At 38.8% G+C, this 16,869-nt stretch overlaps 1 protein-coding gene and 1 non-coding gene across 2 annotated transcripts in view; both read right to left on the bottom strand.

The window, feature by feature from the left end:
- The window catches only part of ARL15 (ADP ribosylation factor like GTPase 15), a 460,776-nt gene that overhangs the window by 16,841 nt on the left and 427,066 nt on the right, over nt 1-16,869 (bottom strand). The gene's annotated exons all lie outside the window — the stretch shown is intronic.
- On the bottom strand, nt 11,351-11,454 carry LOC111541693. The gene has a single exon (XR_002731352.1). It is a non-coding gene; the product is annotated as a U6 spliceosomal RNA (small nuclear RNA).

Genomic DNA, 16,869 nt, shown 5'->3' with positions numbered 1-16,869 from the left:
AAGAAAACTGCAGAAAAATAGGTGTGACTGAACCACAAATCCCTGAATCAAGCTATGCCAAAGGCCTGCAATCCATGAGCTTTTTAGTTATAGGAATGATTATACTCTCCTTATAACAGGCATTATAAATAATTATTGTATAAATTAATGGGTTAGGCTATCAAGACTCAATGCAGATGAAGCATCTCCACAAGTCTCTGGTGAACTTCATTTTCAGTTACAGCATAATCCAGACTTGGATAATTATCCCTATTTTTTTCATGTGTATGAGTCCTCAGTTCCTTGAGGGCATAGACAATAAAAAAAAATTTTGTATTCTCTAGCGTTCTCAATATAATGTGAGACACAAAGAGGATACTTATTTGAAAAAATAGATTTAAAGAGCTGAGCTATGATGAAAAAGACAACAAAATAAGTACTATATTTCATTCCATGTTAAAATGTTAGTAAAAGAAGAAAATTGAAGATTGGAGAGAAGTTACCAGTCTTCCCGATTAATCAAGCCAAGATTTCATGAAGGAGGTGGGATTCTACATGAAGAGTTTCAAAACTGTAGATCTAATTGGTTCAAATGATTACACATATGCCTAGGGGCAGCTGCAATGAATCGTGTTGCAAACAGAAAAGTAAACAACCTATCCTGGAAAACAGAACCACTCCAGAAATCTCAAGACCCACATAGGACACTTATGTTTTGAGCTATTCCTTTAATCTGTGTCCAAACAAAGCATCTAATTCTTATTTCAGAGAATGGAAAGCTCTGACATATGTAAAAAGAGAAGCATCAGTACACTTGTCTTTGCATGCAGGTGCAAGCAACAGACTTCTCAATACCATATATAACATAGTCATTAATTACAGAGGCAGCCAGGTTCAAGAGCACATCATGTTCTCTTCCTTTTTCTCCTCTCCTCCTCTCCTTCCTTTCTGTCAATCATTTCCATTCCACTCTTGCAAAACAGCATTCATTTTTGGTATCAAGTACTTTTAGGGTATTCTACTTGATTTTGTATCTTCTGTTTTGGGGTAATATGCGGTTATAATTTGCCTTCATTTCAAGAAAGCAAATATTGTAAGTAGGAAGAAACCTTTTCAATGAAAACCTTTCTCCTGGCACAGAATAAGGTTGTTTGAAGAGTCCTACCTATATGTCTGCAAGCTAACAAAGTATGTACTAGACAGGAAAGGGAGTTAATGAGTGAAAGCCCCAAACACATATCAGAGACAACCAATTAGCTTGTCTGAAACACAGGCTTGTAAAGCTATCAGTATCTTATAAAATGGTCTGCTACACACGAGTAAAATGTTGTTTAAATGGCTTGCTTAACTAGATGCATTCACCATGAAATTGATTCTTTTAAGTTTTTTTTTTTTTTTAAACTTAAAACCCATTAAGTTTGCATATTGAAACGGCTAGGGGGGGGGGGGGGGGGGTTGCACATCCTGATGTTACAAAGTGCAGGTTGAAGATAGGAGTTCCATATTTTATGAGGTTAAAGAGTATATGAAAAAGAAAAACAACTCATCATTACCAACAATTGTGTCTGCCTCAGTAACTGAAATGTTTCAATACAATTGGATTATTCCTCCTTTGCCTTGCTAAAAGCTTAGACTGGGATGGCTAGATGTGCTCTGAGGACATTCCAGTGCTGAGAATTTATGCTTTTGTGTTACAGAAAACAATGTTTTCCCACCATAGCCTTTGATTCTGCAAAATAGCATGAGAGGAAGAAGCCCCTGAGCCTGGTATTTTTCAAATCCAACATTTTCCTCGGAGTGAACATCAAATTACGTCCCCCTAAGACCTTACAAAACATTTGAGGTAACTTAACATTAGCTGACAAATGAACAATTCCTGATTCTATTTCACATCCTGAATTTTCTTAAAAATATACTGTATATTTTAAAATGGATTTTTGGCCACACCTCATATTCAACTTTTTCTGTTATACAAGGCTCCGTGCCACAAATGCACGTCAAACAATTGCTACTTGATCAGACAACCAGGAGAACGTAATTTGATTTTGTCGAGTCTAGCTATTTTCCCTGCTTATCCAATATTGGCACCCCTTGTGCACTTTATTAAATTACTGTCAACTGGCCAACTCAAGGGATTCTCTGACTCAACAAAATATTAGGGAGAAATATATTTTGTCAATGGTTACAGACTGTTAAAGGCACAAATACCTTTTAAAAACAGTTTATATACACAAGGTTATTTGGCTTTTGTAATGGAATAATATATGTCCCCTGTCTCAATCTTGCAGCTGTCGGGTATGAAAAAACAACAGCAGTAGTAACAAATCAAAATGTTAATATATGGAACCCAAATAAACATGTTTAATATTGGCCTTGTGGTACTATGGCAGCACTCTGTCCTAACAACGACAACATTTAGATGCTGGAGCAGATTCAAATTCTTGGGCCATAAACAGGAGACAGACAAATATGGCAAGCCATGCGTTGCTCTGCCACCAATGGAGGGTGCCAATGGCCCTGTCCAGATGCAGAGATATTCAAGGGATGTGCCTGTCAGCAGTTTGTCCTCTGGCTACAGCAAGAAGCCACCATGGTAACACCAGAAGGAAAAGAAAAAACAGAAGGCATGTAGAACTAGGGGAAAGAGGGGCAGGGAGCTGAGGCAGAAAAAGCTAACAGAAGCCTCAATAGCACATCTGAGCAAGGACAACAGGTAACAAATGGGCTTGTAAGCAGGTACCATGTTAGTCATGGGAAGAGAATTTCTTTCCCTGCTGGCAATACAGTCAGGAGCCTAATATCCTGGCAACTGAGAAATATGAGCTTGGAAAGAGGCTTGCAGGCCGTCTAAAGAAAAACTAAGCGGTAATCCGTCCTGAGGAATTTTAGCCAAAAAATCCCACACAGGACTAGTTGAGCTCAGTATAAAGCCTGTGAAAGACATGTCTCAAGAACATTCTAATCAGACATGAAGAGAACACCAGAAATAAAGGTTCAAAAAGCCATTGACTGGGATTTACCACAGCATTGGGAGTGTGGCCTTGGGTCGTAATTGTCATCTATGACTAGTTAAAACACTAGTTCTAAACCAGGGAAAGGAAAGGCAACTGTACCTTCCCAGGGGATATTTGGTAATGTTTGGAGATTGTTTTGGTTGTCACAACAGGGGGTGGGGAAGCAGAGCAGGTGGTTACTACCGATATCTAGTGGGTAGAGGCCAGGGAGTCGTGGCTAACATCCTCCAATGCATACAGCAGCTTCCCCTCTCACCTCAACAAAAAATTATCTAGCCCAAAAGGTTAATAATGCCAAGATTGAAAAACCTTGCTCTGAACTGATCTTCTAAGGCAAAAATCAAAGAACAAATCCCTGTTAACGATTCAATCCACAGTTTAGCAGAACAAACCATCAGACTCTCCCTGGAACCAGGAGGAGATTTAGAAAGTGGACTGAGACGGTAGACCAGGAGCTACGTCTAGGAGCATCACAGGTCGACAGCTCCTATTCTCCATGCTTCTTTCTGGCTCAAAATGAATAATCAGCAGATCTTGGGAGGCCAACTCAGTACAACAAATTGGGCTGAAACAAGTGTGCCAAGGAAGTAGCCACCTTTCACTCAGTCTACACAGTCACTGTTTTGGGCTCTGGGGATACAAAGGTGAACATAACAAGTCCTGGCCCTTATGGAGCTTACATGGTAGTCGGTGAGATTGACAGATATCAAGTAACTAAGTAAAGTCAGGTAGGAATAAGTGACATAAAGGAAAAGAAAGTACCACAGCAATAATAACATTTGCTATATAACTAATCTGAAGGAGGGACAGAAGGCAATATATGGGTTAAATATAAAGCAGCCATAGATAAGGACAAATCTATAGTTGGGTTCAAAACAATAGCGCATAGAGCTATGATAAAAGCTCTACTGATTAGTCTCCATCTAATCACCTCGGATCAACTGACTCTTCATTGTCCTGGTACAAGACAAATGATTGACGTTGCCTACACAGTGAATGTTCGTGACCAGTGGACACGCCACCCAGCATGATGGTAATTAGCTGGTGGATGTTGACAACTGGCAAGCTGCTTTTTAGTATGTCTGCTCATTTCCATCCCTAGGTTGCTTCACAGCTCTCAAGATGGCAATCATATTTATTATCAAGTAGTATAATTAAATGTGACACCAACAGATAAAATATGAACTTGAGAATTTCTATTTCTATGAAAAACTAAATGGAATGGTCCAAAGAACTTAATAAAGGTGAGTCACTAAAACCAAACTGCTGTTGGATTGGATTTAGATAAAATAACTACAAAGGACTGAGAGGGAAAGATGCAGATTGCTTCCCAAGTATCTTTAACTTATAGTTCCATTTTAAAGAAACAGAAGCTGAAATCTCATAGGTAATGGCTGCTTAATAAAAGAAACATAACATACAACTCTGATTGGTGGCCACACATTCAGATAAAAGGCCTTGGCCCAACATTAAAAGATTAGTACCTTTGGTATGTTTAAATTAAAATAAATTATTTAGGGTGTGTGTGTGTGTGTGTGTGTGTGTATGTGTATTTATTTATTTATTTTCAATGACTTCCCACTTCAACCGGTTCCTTTTTTTTTACCCAGGCTGGAGTGCAGTGGCACAATCTCGGCTCACTGCAACCTCCACCTCCCGGGTCCAAGAAATTCTCTGCCTCATCCTCCCGAGTAGCTGGGATTACAGGCACCTGCCACCATGCCCAGCTAATTTTTGTATTTTCAGTAGAGATGGGGTTTTGCCATGTTGGCCAGCCTGGTCTCGAACTCCCAACCTCAGATGATCTGACTGCCTCGGCCTCCCAAAGTGCTGGGATTTACAGGTGTGAACCACCGTGCCTGGCCTTTTAGTTAGTTCTTGATTAACTGTTCAACTACCAGTTCAGATCAGGCCAGATGAGTGGGCTTTTAACTACATGTTCTGCTCTAAATTTCCAGTCACACTTTTCATCATGTCTGAATCAAAAGCATTCTCAGAGGGGAAGTCATTAACACCCACTTTCAGTCTGAAGTTTAGAGTGTTACATAAAAGCATGTCCACTGTCAGAATCAATACTAGTGTCTGTCACCTCAAATCCTTTTTTGTGTGAGTCGAGTATAAATAAATAAAATTAAAATACTCAAATTCACACTCATGTGCACACCCCCACACTCCTACAGTTTCCTATAGAAATATACATCTCTATGAAAGCATATTATGGTTATAACTGAAAACCTTGTTACTAAATATAATGTTAGTTAAAATATTAAACATAATGTTATTCTGAATGTATTTGTAAAATATTTTCTAAATAGAACTTATTCCAATCTTCTAGACCCAGAACAGAAACAGAATTATATTATAAAGTATACCCACCAAGAAAATGTCCTGAGCTTTTCTTAGCCAATGCCCTGATTACAATCTTCCACACTACATTTCTTTAGAGAACAGGTAATCTTAGTGCTTTGCAGAATAGTCGTATTTTACCTTGAAATTATCATCTGTTTCTTTCCCACCCTTATCAAATTCATTTTTCCTTTGGTAAAATGCCAATTCCAGAACAGCACTTAAAAACAAAAATCATATAATTCCAGTGCCTGACAAATGATAGCCTGTACCAATGACCTATTTTTAACTAGAAGTGTTAATAATAAAATAATACTAAATGATACATGTAAATGGCATTTGCCTTTATGTGTTCACAAACTTACTTTTAGTTCCTGATACCCTGTCTTCATCACATTTAGCATAAGGGGACTTATACGTCAGAGTCCTTGAAATAGGGTTTGTAAATCTTAGGTGCCTAGTCACAGCATCTAATCCTTCACTGAAAAAAAAGGAAAAGATGTGGCTCTAGAGAAATCAGGATTTCCTTGCCTGTTTGACTGTAGCTTCTCATCTATCCATACAACACATGTAACCTGCACACTTTTTAGCAAGTCAATTATAGCTTTCATAAAACATACGGAAATGCTGAAATCTCTTGCAGCCACTGAAATACCTGAATTCTGACTTCACATATGAAGTCACAGACACCAAATATGTAGTAACCTACTTACAGGTTGAACAGCTGTTTGGTACTGTAAGAAGGGACAACCTTCTGCCAATCTGATTTGATAAATCTTAAATGTATCTGGTAGGTTGCAGGGCGTGGATCAGTAACAAAAAACATTGTACTATGGGATGGGGGTTTGACAGGTTCCAGCATGACCACTGGCCCTGTAAATCACCAAGATACGGTTTACCTCCTACAAAACCTGGGGAAAGAGAAAGAAATGGAAGCGATTAAGAGGTACAACATAATGGGGGGAAGTTCTGCACATGAGGTGGATGTGGAAGTGAACTGAACTCATTATTCTCTTTCTTGTTCCTCTCACTTTCTCACAAAGTATGTTATTAAGCAAAGGACTTATTCAAAGCACTAAAAGACATAACATATTAACTAACACTCATGGAGGAATCTAAAAGAGTTCCCTAAATGAGCAAATCACTCTGTCCTTATAGGCAAGTCTCAATTTGCAATGGCTTGCTATCTTAATGGTTTTTATGAAATATTATAAATTAGACTCACTGTTTAAAGAAATTCATTTGTGCTGCATCATAGATGTTTAAAAATATTTCTATATCTGCACAAAGCATAAAAAGCTCTCTGGAAAATCATGAAACCCTTGCACACTCAATATTCCTCCCCACCCCACTCCTTCCCATCTGCCAGCTGGGTTTCATTTTAAGAATTTCACACTGAATATAAAGTGCTATTTTGACCATGTGGCTCCAGAAATGTGAATTTATAGTCTATTCAGCTTGTACGCAGGTGATTGACAGAGAGGGGATTAACCAACTGGATGCGATGAAGCTGCTGCCTCTTCCTTCAGGTTGCTCGAAGTTTCCATGCAAGGATGGCCATCCTTCCATGGTTTCATCGAGGCTAGCAGGAAGTACAGCTTCCTAGCAGGGGACTTACTTTTCATTTAACTACTACATGGCCACCAGACCTTGAAACTATTTTCTCCATGTTACTATTACTCCTACATTCCATCTATTTTCCCATCTGTAAAATGGGAATACTGAAGTTGGCTTTCTTAGACATACCTTGTGGTGATGTCCTACTGATACATGATACATATCTATAATTACTGGTCTTCAGGTTTAAGAGTCAAGATTTTGACAAGTGTGTGTGTGAGCATGTATGTATCTGGTTTTCTTGGGTGGGGGGAGACTAGAGGGAATGGGCATGGAGAAGAAGGCTGAAAGGTTGGCTTAGAGTTCCTTAATATATTTTTACTCTCTGTGTGAGCAATGCCCGATAATTCAAATATGGAAGAGACCCTCTACACACAGTATTTCAGATATTGCTTTGGGCATCTAGAAATGTTTCAGATACCATTGCTATTTAAGATTGCCACATAAAGCAGTCCTAGTTTTTCAACAGTTAACTATCTTGTTTCAGACTTCTCATCCTCAAGCATCATCACAGGCATGAAAATGAGGTCATAACTATAGACAATAGTCCCCCTTTACACACAGTTTCACTTTCCATGGTTTCATTTTCCTCAGTACAGTATAAAAAGATATTTTGAAAAACAGAAAGAGAGACCACATTCGTTTTCATTACAGCATGCGGTTACAATTATTTTATCATTAGTTACTATTGTTAATCTCTTACTGTGCCTAGTTTATAAATTAAACTTTATCATAGGCATGTATGTATAAGAAAAAAATAAAGTATCTATAGTAGGCCTTCTGTATCCGTGGTTTCCACATATGTGGATTCAACCAACTGTGGATTGAAAACACTGGAGAAAAAATTGCACATGTACTGAACAAGTAACGAATTTTTTTTTCCTCATCATTATTCCCTAAACAATAGAGCATAACTAGTTATGTAGCATTTACATTATATTAGGTATTATAAGGAATCAAGAGATAATTTAAAGTATATAGGAGGATATGCATAGGTAATATGCAAATACTACACCATTTTCTTTCACTGACTTGAGCATCCTCAGATTTTGTTATTTGTGAAAGGTCTCAGAACAAATGCCCCATGGATACTGAGGGACAACTGTAAAGGGTTTGGTACTATCTATAGTTTCAGGCATCCACAGAGGGCCTTGGAATGTATCCTCCGTCAATAAGGGGGGATCCACTTGTATTCAGATTTCAAAATGTTTCTTTTTTGCAACTTTAGGTCATGCTGTTCCTGGGATTCTGTACACTCACTAAATGCACAGGAAGTAATACCATAAACCAGATGACTTCCCTATTTGACAAAAGATCAATGAAAGGATATTCGAGTGTTGACTTTTGAGAAGGGTGTGTAGGATGTATTGAGATTTGATACTGTGACACTGGAGCTAGTCTCAAAATTAATGAGCGTATCTAAACCTGTATTATATACACAAAAGTTGGCATCGGATGGAAGATGACATCATTTGAAAAACACATGCTTATCATATCCCATCAAGTTTGGTCCTGTTCAGAACAGGGAAAGTTCCATTCATAGGTGGAGTCTTCAGCTTCTAAATTATTCAGGAGAGTAATGACAATGTTTCCCTCCCTTCCATCAAGACAGAGCAAACAAACAAACAAGTACACTATAGAAAATCAATTATAATTAGGGGAAAATTGCTCCTGCTTGCCAGCAAAAATAAATATGGCTCCATTGAAAAAAACACTACTATTATACATTGAAGTTTTAGACACATGCTCTGAACAATTAAGAAAATTATTTGAGCACAGAAAAAGGTATGGAAGAAGCCACATCAAACTGATAACACTGGGTAATAACCTTGGGGATTAAGGAGGGAAAAGATGATTAACTTTTACATATCTTTATGTATCTCTGAATAATTGGACTTGAAACAATAAGTGACTATAGTTTTTGTATTTTAAAAAAAACTAATAAAATAAAAACATACAGGCTGGGCACAGTGGCTCATACCTGTAATCCCAGCACTTAGGAAGGCCTAGTTGGGCGGATCACCTGAGGTTGGGAGTTTGAGACCAGCCTGACCAACATGGAGAAACCCTGTTTCCACTAAAAATACAAAATTAGCTGGGCGTGGTGGTGCATGCCTATAATGCCAGCTACTTGAGAGGCTGAGGCAGGAGAATCGCTTGAACCTGGTAAGTGGAGGCTGCAATGAGCCAAAATCATGCCATTACACTCCAGCCTGGGCAACAAGAGCAAAACTCCATCTCAAAAAAAAAAAAAAAAAAAGGTGAAATAAAATAAAAACATAAAAACATACACAAGAACACATCAAAGAGCAGAAAGAGAATTTAAGGAAATAAAACTACACTGTATTCAGAGACACATCCAAGAAGGTAATCTGGCTCACAGTAGAAGCCCGATAAACATGAGTTGTATGAATGTGAAGCACACAATAGCTGACAATATAAACATTCTCCTCATATAATAGTATCTACTTATGTGACACAGATAAATATAGTTGCTGTTTAACCATCATAGTTAAGAAATATGATTTTTATCTTATCTAAGCACTTTGGGGATTTAAATTTTAAGTCAATAATAATTTATAAGAGTGTTTCTGGAAGGCGGGCAACGTTTCAGGCAGGCCAGAAGACCCTCAGGATTCTTAACTTTCACAATGAAAATCCAACAACTGCCCACAGGGCTGCAATGTTTATATGTGGATTTTCCATAATTAGTAGCACCAGCTCTTCAGGCCTGGACAGGAAATAAAATCTCCAACTCCCTGCTCTTTATCAGACCTCCTGGGAAAAGTAATCTTTAGGGAAGATCATTGAAAGGGCCAGATCATCCATCTTCCTCTACAGGATGTCTAATGCTATCCTTGAATGAAGCTCAAGTATATCCTGCTGAAGGCTACCAAATCACTTTATGGCATTTTAATACTAGGGTCTCAACCTTACTTAATGCCACCTTAAGGAAAGGACACAAGAAATTCAAAACTACGCTTACTATAACAATGTTGTGAATTACTCATCAGATCACTCAATGTCTTCTACAGAAAATGTCTTCTTAGAATTATGCTTGAACAGCTTTTATTTTCCCTGTGGAAAACACACTCTCCTTCTTTTCCATAATGAGAAATAATATGTCACAGATCATGATTCCCCTGCCCTTTGATTTTTCAAAAACCCAGAGCAACAAATAGGAAACTCAATTGGAAAAGTGATTCCACTAACTGGAGTAGGGTTGAGCATTATTATAGTTGCCTTCTCTTTGTTCTGATCTTCTTGTATTTCAATATTTTATTATTACTATTTTCATGTGAGTCACTTTAAATACTTTGTAGACAGAAGCAGTGGACTATACAGACAAAATAAAAATAAAGTAATATCTCCATCTGGAGTTGAACAATAACATTCAATTATCTCTTCCCTTGGCATAATTGCTTAACAGAATACACCAAGCTTCATTGAAAGTCACCAATCTCCAATCATTCTTACTATTTTGAGGGCTGCTTAATTTTACCATGGAGGGTGGACTCCAGTTTTATCAGAATTGTCTTGGTATGAGAAGCTTCAACTTAAGTTCACTCATTTAAAAAACTTTAAGAATATTACAGTAAGAAAAAATTCTTCAGTAGGTCAAGTCCCTTATAGCAAAATCCAAGGGACTGTTCAATTGTTTTATTATATAAAATGAATGATGCTTACAACATCATTTTTTCAGAATCTTTCCTTCCTTCCTTCTTTCTTTCCTTTGTCCTTCTCTCCTTCTTTCCTTCTCTCCCTCATTCCTTCCCCCCATGACTGTGATATTTTCAGGTGATAGGATTTTAACTGGACTGTCCAGTTCTTACTATCTTATAGATCAGATGTTAGATGTCATCTGGCATTTTTTTAATTGTTTGTTTCTCCAAAGTACCTTTAACTTTTTTTTTTTTTTTTCAATAGGCTTTTGGGGAACAGGTGGTGTTTGGTTACATGAATAAGTTCTCTAGTGGTGATTTCTGAGATTTCGGTGCACCCATCACCTGAGCAGTGTACACTGTACCCAGTGTGTAGTCTTTTATCCCTTACCACCCACCATCCTTTCCCCCAAGTCCCCAAAGTCTAATATGTCATTCTTATGCTTCTGTGTTCTCATAGCTTGGCTCCCACATATGAGTGAGAACATACGGTCATCTGGCATTTTTAATACCACATGATCAAATCCAACAACACTCTCCAAAATAATCTTTCAGGGTAGTGATGGTGGAATCTAAAAACAGTAAAGTTAAGGTATCTTTAGCCATAGGATTCTGGCCAAACTGTGAGATAAATAAAATCTGCCTTTATTTCTTTTTCACCTTCCTTTCCAAGAATTCCTTCCAGCAATCTGAAGTCTCTATATACCTTACTATGTGTCAGACTTTTTTTTTTTTTTAATGGAATACTTTATGAATTTGCATGTCATCCTTCTACAGGAGCCACGCTAATCTCTGTATCATTTCAATTTTAGTATATGTGTTGCCAAAGTGAGCACCACACACTCTTTTAAGATTAAAAATATACATATTAACTCATTAATCCTCATGTCAGTCCATTGGAAAGTACTATTATTATTCCATTTTTCAAAGCTAGGACACCGAAGCTTAGACAGGTTAAAGAATATGTCCAACCTATGGAGGCAAGACACAATGGTGGTGGTCTGGTCCGAGAGCCTGTATACAGTAGAAATATGTGCTTGTTGGCTAGTATGCTGCATACTGAACTAACAACAAAAAAGCGGGTTTCAATGAAAAACACTGATTAATAACAGGAAGTGAAATCCAACAGTATGTAACTTTAGGTATTTATAGTAGGGTTGGGATGAGATTTGTTGCAATGCCTCCTGAAGTCCCTTAAAACTCAGTCCACATCAGCAGCCACTCCTTGAGAGTACTGCAAGTAGAACAAAGCATTTTAAACCACAGAATCCTTTCAATGTTTTTATATTTCTCCACTATAATCCTGCAGCACCCCTCCTCCAAAGGGCAGCACCGAATGAACGGACACATGACACATTGATACGATCAAGGTTGACTGGTGGCTTCCCACATATCATGTGGGGTCCCCAAGAGGCTAAAGATTGGTAGAGTATTGTGGAACCCTCAGCGATCTGGATTCAACTTAGCCATTTATTCATTCAACAGATATTCAACAGGAACCTACTATGTACCAGATACTCTTCTACAGACTAAAGATAGAGTGGTGAACAAAGCAGAATAAACCCAAACTTCTAGCTACTTATATTCTAGTGAAGAGAGACTAAATAAATGTGATAATGGCATAAAGTACTAGGAAGATGAAGTGGGAAGATGCACGGGAAGTCTACAATTCAAAACAGGGTGGTCAGGCCAGGCATGCTGGCTCAAGCCTGTAATCCCCGCACTTTTGGAGGCTGACGCAGGAAGGTCATTTGAGACCGGACTTCAAGGCCAGACTAGGCAACAGTGAGACCCCGTCTCTACAAAAAAATTTTTAAAAAAATTAGCCAGGCATGGTGGCATGCATCTGGAGTCTTAGCTACTTGGGAGGCGGAGGTGGGAGGATTGCTTGCGCCCAAGAAGGCAAGGTTGCAGTGAGCCATGGCTGCACCATTGCATTTCCCTATGGGCAACAGAGTGATATCCTGTCTCAACAAAACAAAACAAAGCAGGGTTGTCATCTCTCAATACTCACAGATCCTATCGCCTTAACTTTCTAGCCAAACCGAGTTCAGTCACTCCTTGAACTCACTTTCCCTTCCCAAATATGAGCTCTTTGTCCAAGACATTTCTTTTTCCTAGAAGGTCCTCTGTCCTGTGTCATGTGAGTGGTAGTTTAGTTAGTTAACTGGACTGAAGCCAAAACTACCTATGTTCCAATCCCCTCTTTATTACTTACTAACTGCTTGACTTTGGGTAAGTCCCTTAACTGCTCTCTAGGCCATAGTTTTCTAAATTTGGAAAATGGGTATAATAATAATGACAAGAACAATAATACCTATATCACAAAGTTCATTGTGAGGCTCAATTGAATTAGAATATTAAAGTGCTCAGAATAGTACCTGGCACTTCTACTACCATGACCTCAACTAAATTTCTATCTGTGCTTAAGACCCAATTCAAATGCTACTTCTCAATCTCTAATCACAATAGCTGAAGGTGAGATTTTCCTTCTCTGAGATCCTGTAGTCCCTTGGTTTTATCACTCTACTGGCATTTAACCTGTATCATTGCAAGTATTCACACTATCTTGAAGTACAATTATATATATGTGAAGTATAATTATTATATGTGTATATATATTTATAAACAGCCTCTTCCCTCCTGAAATTACAGCACCTGAGGGTTTAGAATGAACATAAACTTTTCTTCTTCTTCCTATCTCCTCTTCTCTTCTGTGAGTGTTTTAATCAGTTCATTATTTATATATGCCAGAGAGTGGATAGGAAAAGGAAAGGGAAATGAAATTAGCAACTGCACGGGCACACACACACACACACACACACACTTTATAGTTCTGTATTAGTTCATTACACTTAAATCTCCCAATTTTTTGGATCTCCTTCTCTGAGGAAAGCTTGGTGGTACAGCAGTCTATCCTCCAAAGATTCACAATCTAAATCGTGTAGAAAGCCTTAAGGAAAAAAAAAATTCCTCTCACTTAAACAACTTAAGCCCCAACCCTACTTCAAACTATGCTTTAAAGTGCTTGCTGTCTCCCCAAATATACCATGTATTAATTTTCACACTTCAAGACTGCTACTTATCCACCCGATCCATTCTGGAACCTCCTTCCCTTCCCTTGTCACTTCTCTTGTTTGCTTTCCTCGCTCTCCCTTCCCTGAATAATTGACTGCTCCCTCAACCCAAGTGATACATAAACATTCGTCCATTCGTTTCCCCTCTTCCTTGCTAGAGTGCAAATTCTTTGGGATGAAGACAGACCTCAAGGCTCAGAGAGCTTTGCCCAAAGCAGACCCTCTCACTCATCTTGGCAAATCCTGCATCTGGAGCAAGGCCTGAAGTGGGGCAGATGCTCAGAGTGTTCACTGAATGGAACTGAATGAGCTGCTAATGAGAATAGACAAAGGAATTTCTTTTCTTTCTTTTCTTTCTCTTCCTCCCTCCCTCCCTCCCGCTCTCCCTTCCCTCCCTCCCTCCTTCTTCTTCTTTTTCTTCCTTCTTTCTTTCTTTCTTTTTTTTTTTTTTGAGATAGAGTCTTGCTACTTCGCCCAGGCTGGATTGCAATGGCGCGATCTCAGCTCATTGTAATCTCCACCTCCCTGGTTCAAGCAATTCTCCTGCCTCAGCCTCCCAAGTAGCTGGAATTACAGGCATATGCCAGCATACCCAGCTAATTTTTGTAGTTTTAGTAGAGACGGGGTTTCACCATGTTGGCCAGGCTGTTCTCGAACTCCTGACCTCAAGTGATCAACCCACCTTGGCCTCCCAAAATGCTGGGATTACAGGCGTGAGCCACTGCATCCAGCCAGTCAGTCAAAGAAATTTCAGTCCCTCCTTCCCTCCCTTGTCCTTGCCTTCTGAGCAGAGATGCTGGGCACAGAGCTGACCAAACCAAACTACTGGAGGGAGGAGATACACAAATACTTCCTAAAACAGGCTGGACAGGAAGATCTATAGTTTTTATTAATTCAGTTTGTTGGGGGCTTTACCACACACAAGGCAGTGTGCTGTGAGAGAGAAAGACAAACAAGACCTGATACTGCCCTCAAAGTGAAGGGAAGAAATGTAAAATAAGCATCCCTGTCAAATTTACCCTTTTTCTTTAGAATGATGTTGATCCAAGACAAATAGTCTTAACCAGGGCAATATATATTTTAAATTTCATTGCAGCAAGAAAGAGAAACGACTTGATTTCAAGTTGGTTTTTTGATTTGTCAGGTGAATTTAAGTGATTAACCTCTTGGTTCCCAATTTGGCTTCTATTCCAAGGTAGAAATTCTAAAACTTTTTTTTTTTTTTTTTGAGACAGGGTCTTGCTCTTTCACTCAGGCTGAATTGCAGTGGCATGGTCATGGCTCACTGCAGCCTCGACCTTCTGGCCTCAGGAGATCCTCTCATCTCAGTCTCCTGAGAAACTGGGACTGTAGGCGCACACTACTGCACCTGGCTTTTAAATTTATTTTTATTTTTTGCAGAGAGACTGTCTTGAATGACTGGGCTCAAGCGATCCTTCTGTCTCAGCCTTCCAAAGTGCTGAGCTTACAGGAGTGACGCACTGCACCTGACCTGAAAGTATAAAACTTACTCATAAAATACCCAGAACAGATTTAATTCAGAGAATACCTTAATCTCAACGTGGCTGTGTCCAGGTGAAGTCAAAATGTAATACAAAAAAAAGAAATAGAAAATTAGGTTCCACCATAGACACCAGGGCTTACTTGAGGATGGAGGGTGGGAGAGGGTGAGACTTGAAGTACCAATTGGGTATGATATTTACTACCTGGGTGACAAAATCATTTGTACGCCAAAGCCCAGCGACACACAATTTACCTGCTGCGGGGAAAACAACCTGCACATGTAACCCCCTAAACCTAAAATAAAAGTTGGGGGAAAAGAAAGAAAGAAAGAAAATTAGGTTTCAGAACACAAAGAATTATTATTATTATTTGGAAAGTGCCTGCTAAGACAGGGGCAGGCAACATGTTCTTCTAAGGCATCACTACCAAGTCTGCCCAGCAAATACACAGCTAATCTAGAATATTCTGAGAGAAAGATAAGGGTACAGGGAATCTTATATGAAACAAGAAAAAGGCCAGATGATTGATATAGCCTCTAGCATAATTTCCCCTAAAGGCTATTAACAACACAAGAAGGCCCAAGGCATTACTCTGAGCAAATTAAGACCTGACAAGTCATGTAGGAAACTCTTTCAAACATCCCAACATTTGATGTTTTACCATTTCATTTTGCTCTGCATATCAAAGAGATGGCTTACCTCTAGCCTAGACCTCTGATATTCAGTAATCACTCTATTCACATTTACATGAAGGAAACCACTACAAAAGAAATACACAAAGCTTCAGTTTACTCTGGATTCAATATCCTAGGGGAAGACAACAGTTTTCATTTTCTTTTCTTGCTGGAGAACAAAAGCATCAGATAGGAAAATCTGTCCTTTTGGAAAAGGACCAGCCATTTGTTCTCTGGAAGTCCCCTGAAAGTAAGCAGATAAGGGAAAGTGGATATCTGGACTTGCCTGAGAAAAGCCTTTTAGGTCCAATTGTAGCAACTTATTTGAGAGCTGCAACTCATTAAGTGTGTCTCTGATATCACTTCAGATATGAAGGTTAGTGAAACATACCAATAGATTGAATCATCAAAAAATTCTCCTAGGAATTTGAACACAGAAGATTTGATGGAGAATTACTCCATTGGCTCAAGCCTGGATGGGCCCCTAGTGGAGATAAGATACAGACACCTTTTCGACAAGGGTTTCATCTTCAGAAATAGAAGCTCAAATTGAGAACATTCCCTCAATCCCTCCACATTATCATCACAGTTTATTAGGCATCTACATATACTCCGTAGGCACTAACTAAACACATAAAATCTAAAGTCTCTGCCTTCACAGGGCAGACAACTTAAGAAAACAACCCCACCTCCTGCTCCCATTCTGGGGACTACACATCAGAAAACAGATCTCTTTTTACAAATGCGACCAGTTTATTTCCTTAAATCCTTATTGATTCAGGAAACAGTGCTCTTCAAGTCTCTGGCTTGAGAAGAGCAGTTAAGATTAACCTTTTCTGATACTCAAGCTGCTGGATATCTTCTTTGCATTGCCTCTAGAAGGATTTAACATTGCTCTAATCCCTCATTTATCAAACTCCTTCACCAGAGGGGTGAAGGGGGCTCTTTTGCTCCCTAATTTATGAGTCTGCCAGGAATACATTGGCAATCAAAACTGA

The sequence above is a fragment of the Piliocolobus tephrosceles genome, chromosome 4 (assembly GCF_002776525.5).
Source record: "Piliocolobus tephrosceles isolate RC106 chromosome 4, ASM277652v3, whole genome shotgun sequence".
In the NCBI taxonomy this organism is placed as follows: domain Eukaryota; kingdom Metazoa; phylum Chordata; class Mammalia; order Primates; family Cercopithecidae; genus Piliocolobus; species Piliocolobus tephrosceles.
The sequence above is the reverse complement of the archived record's forward strand: the minus strand, read 5'-3'. Positions and strand labels throughout refer to the sequence as shown.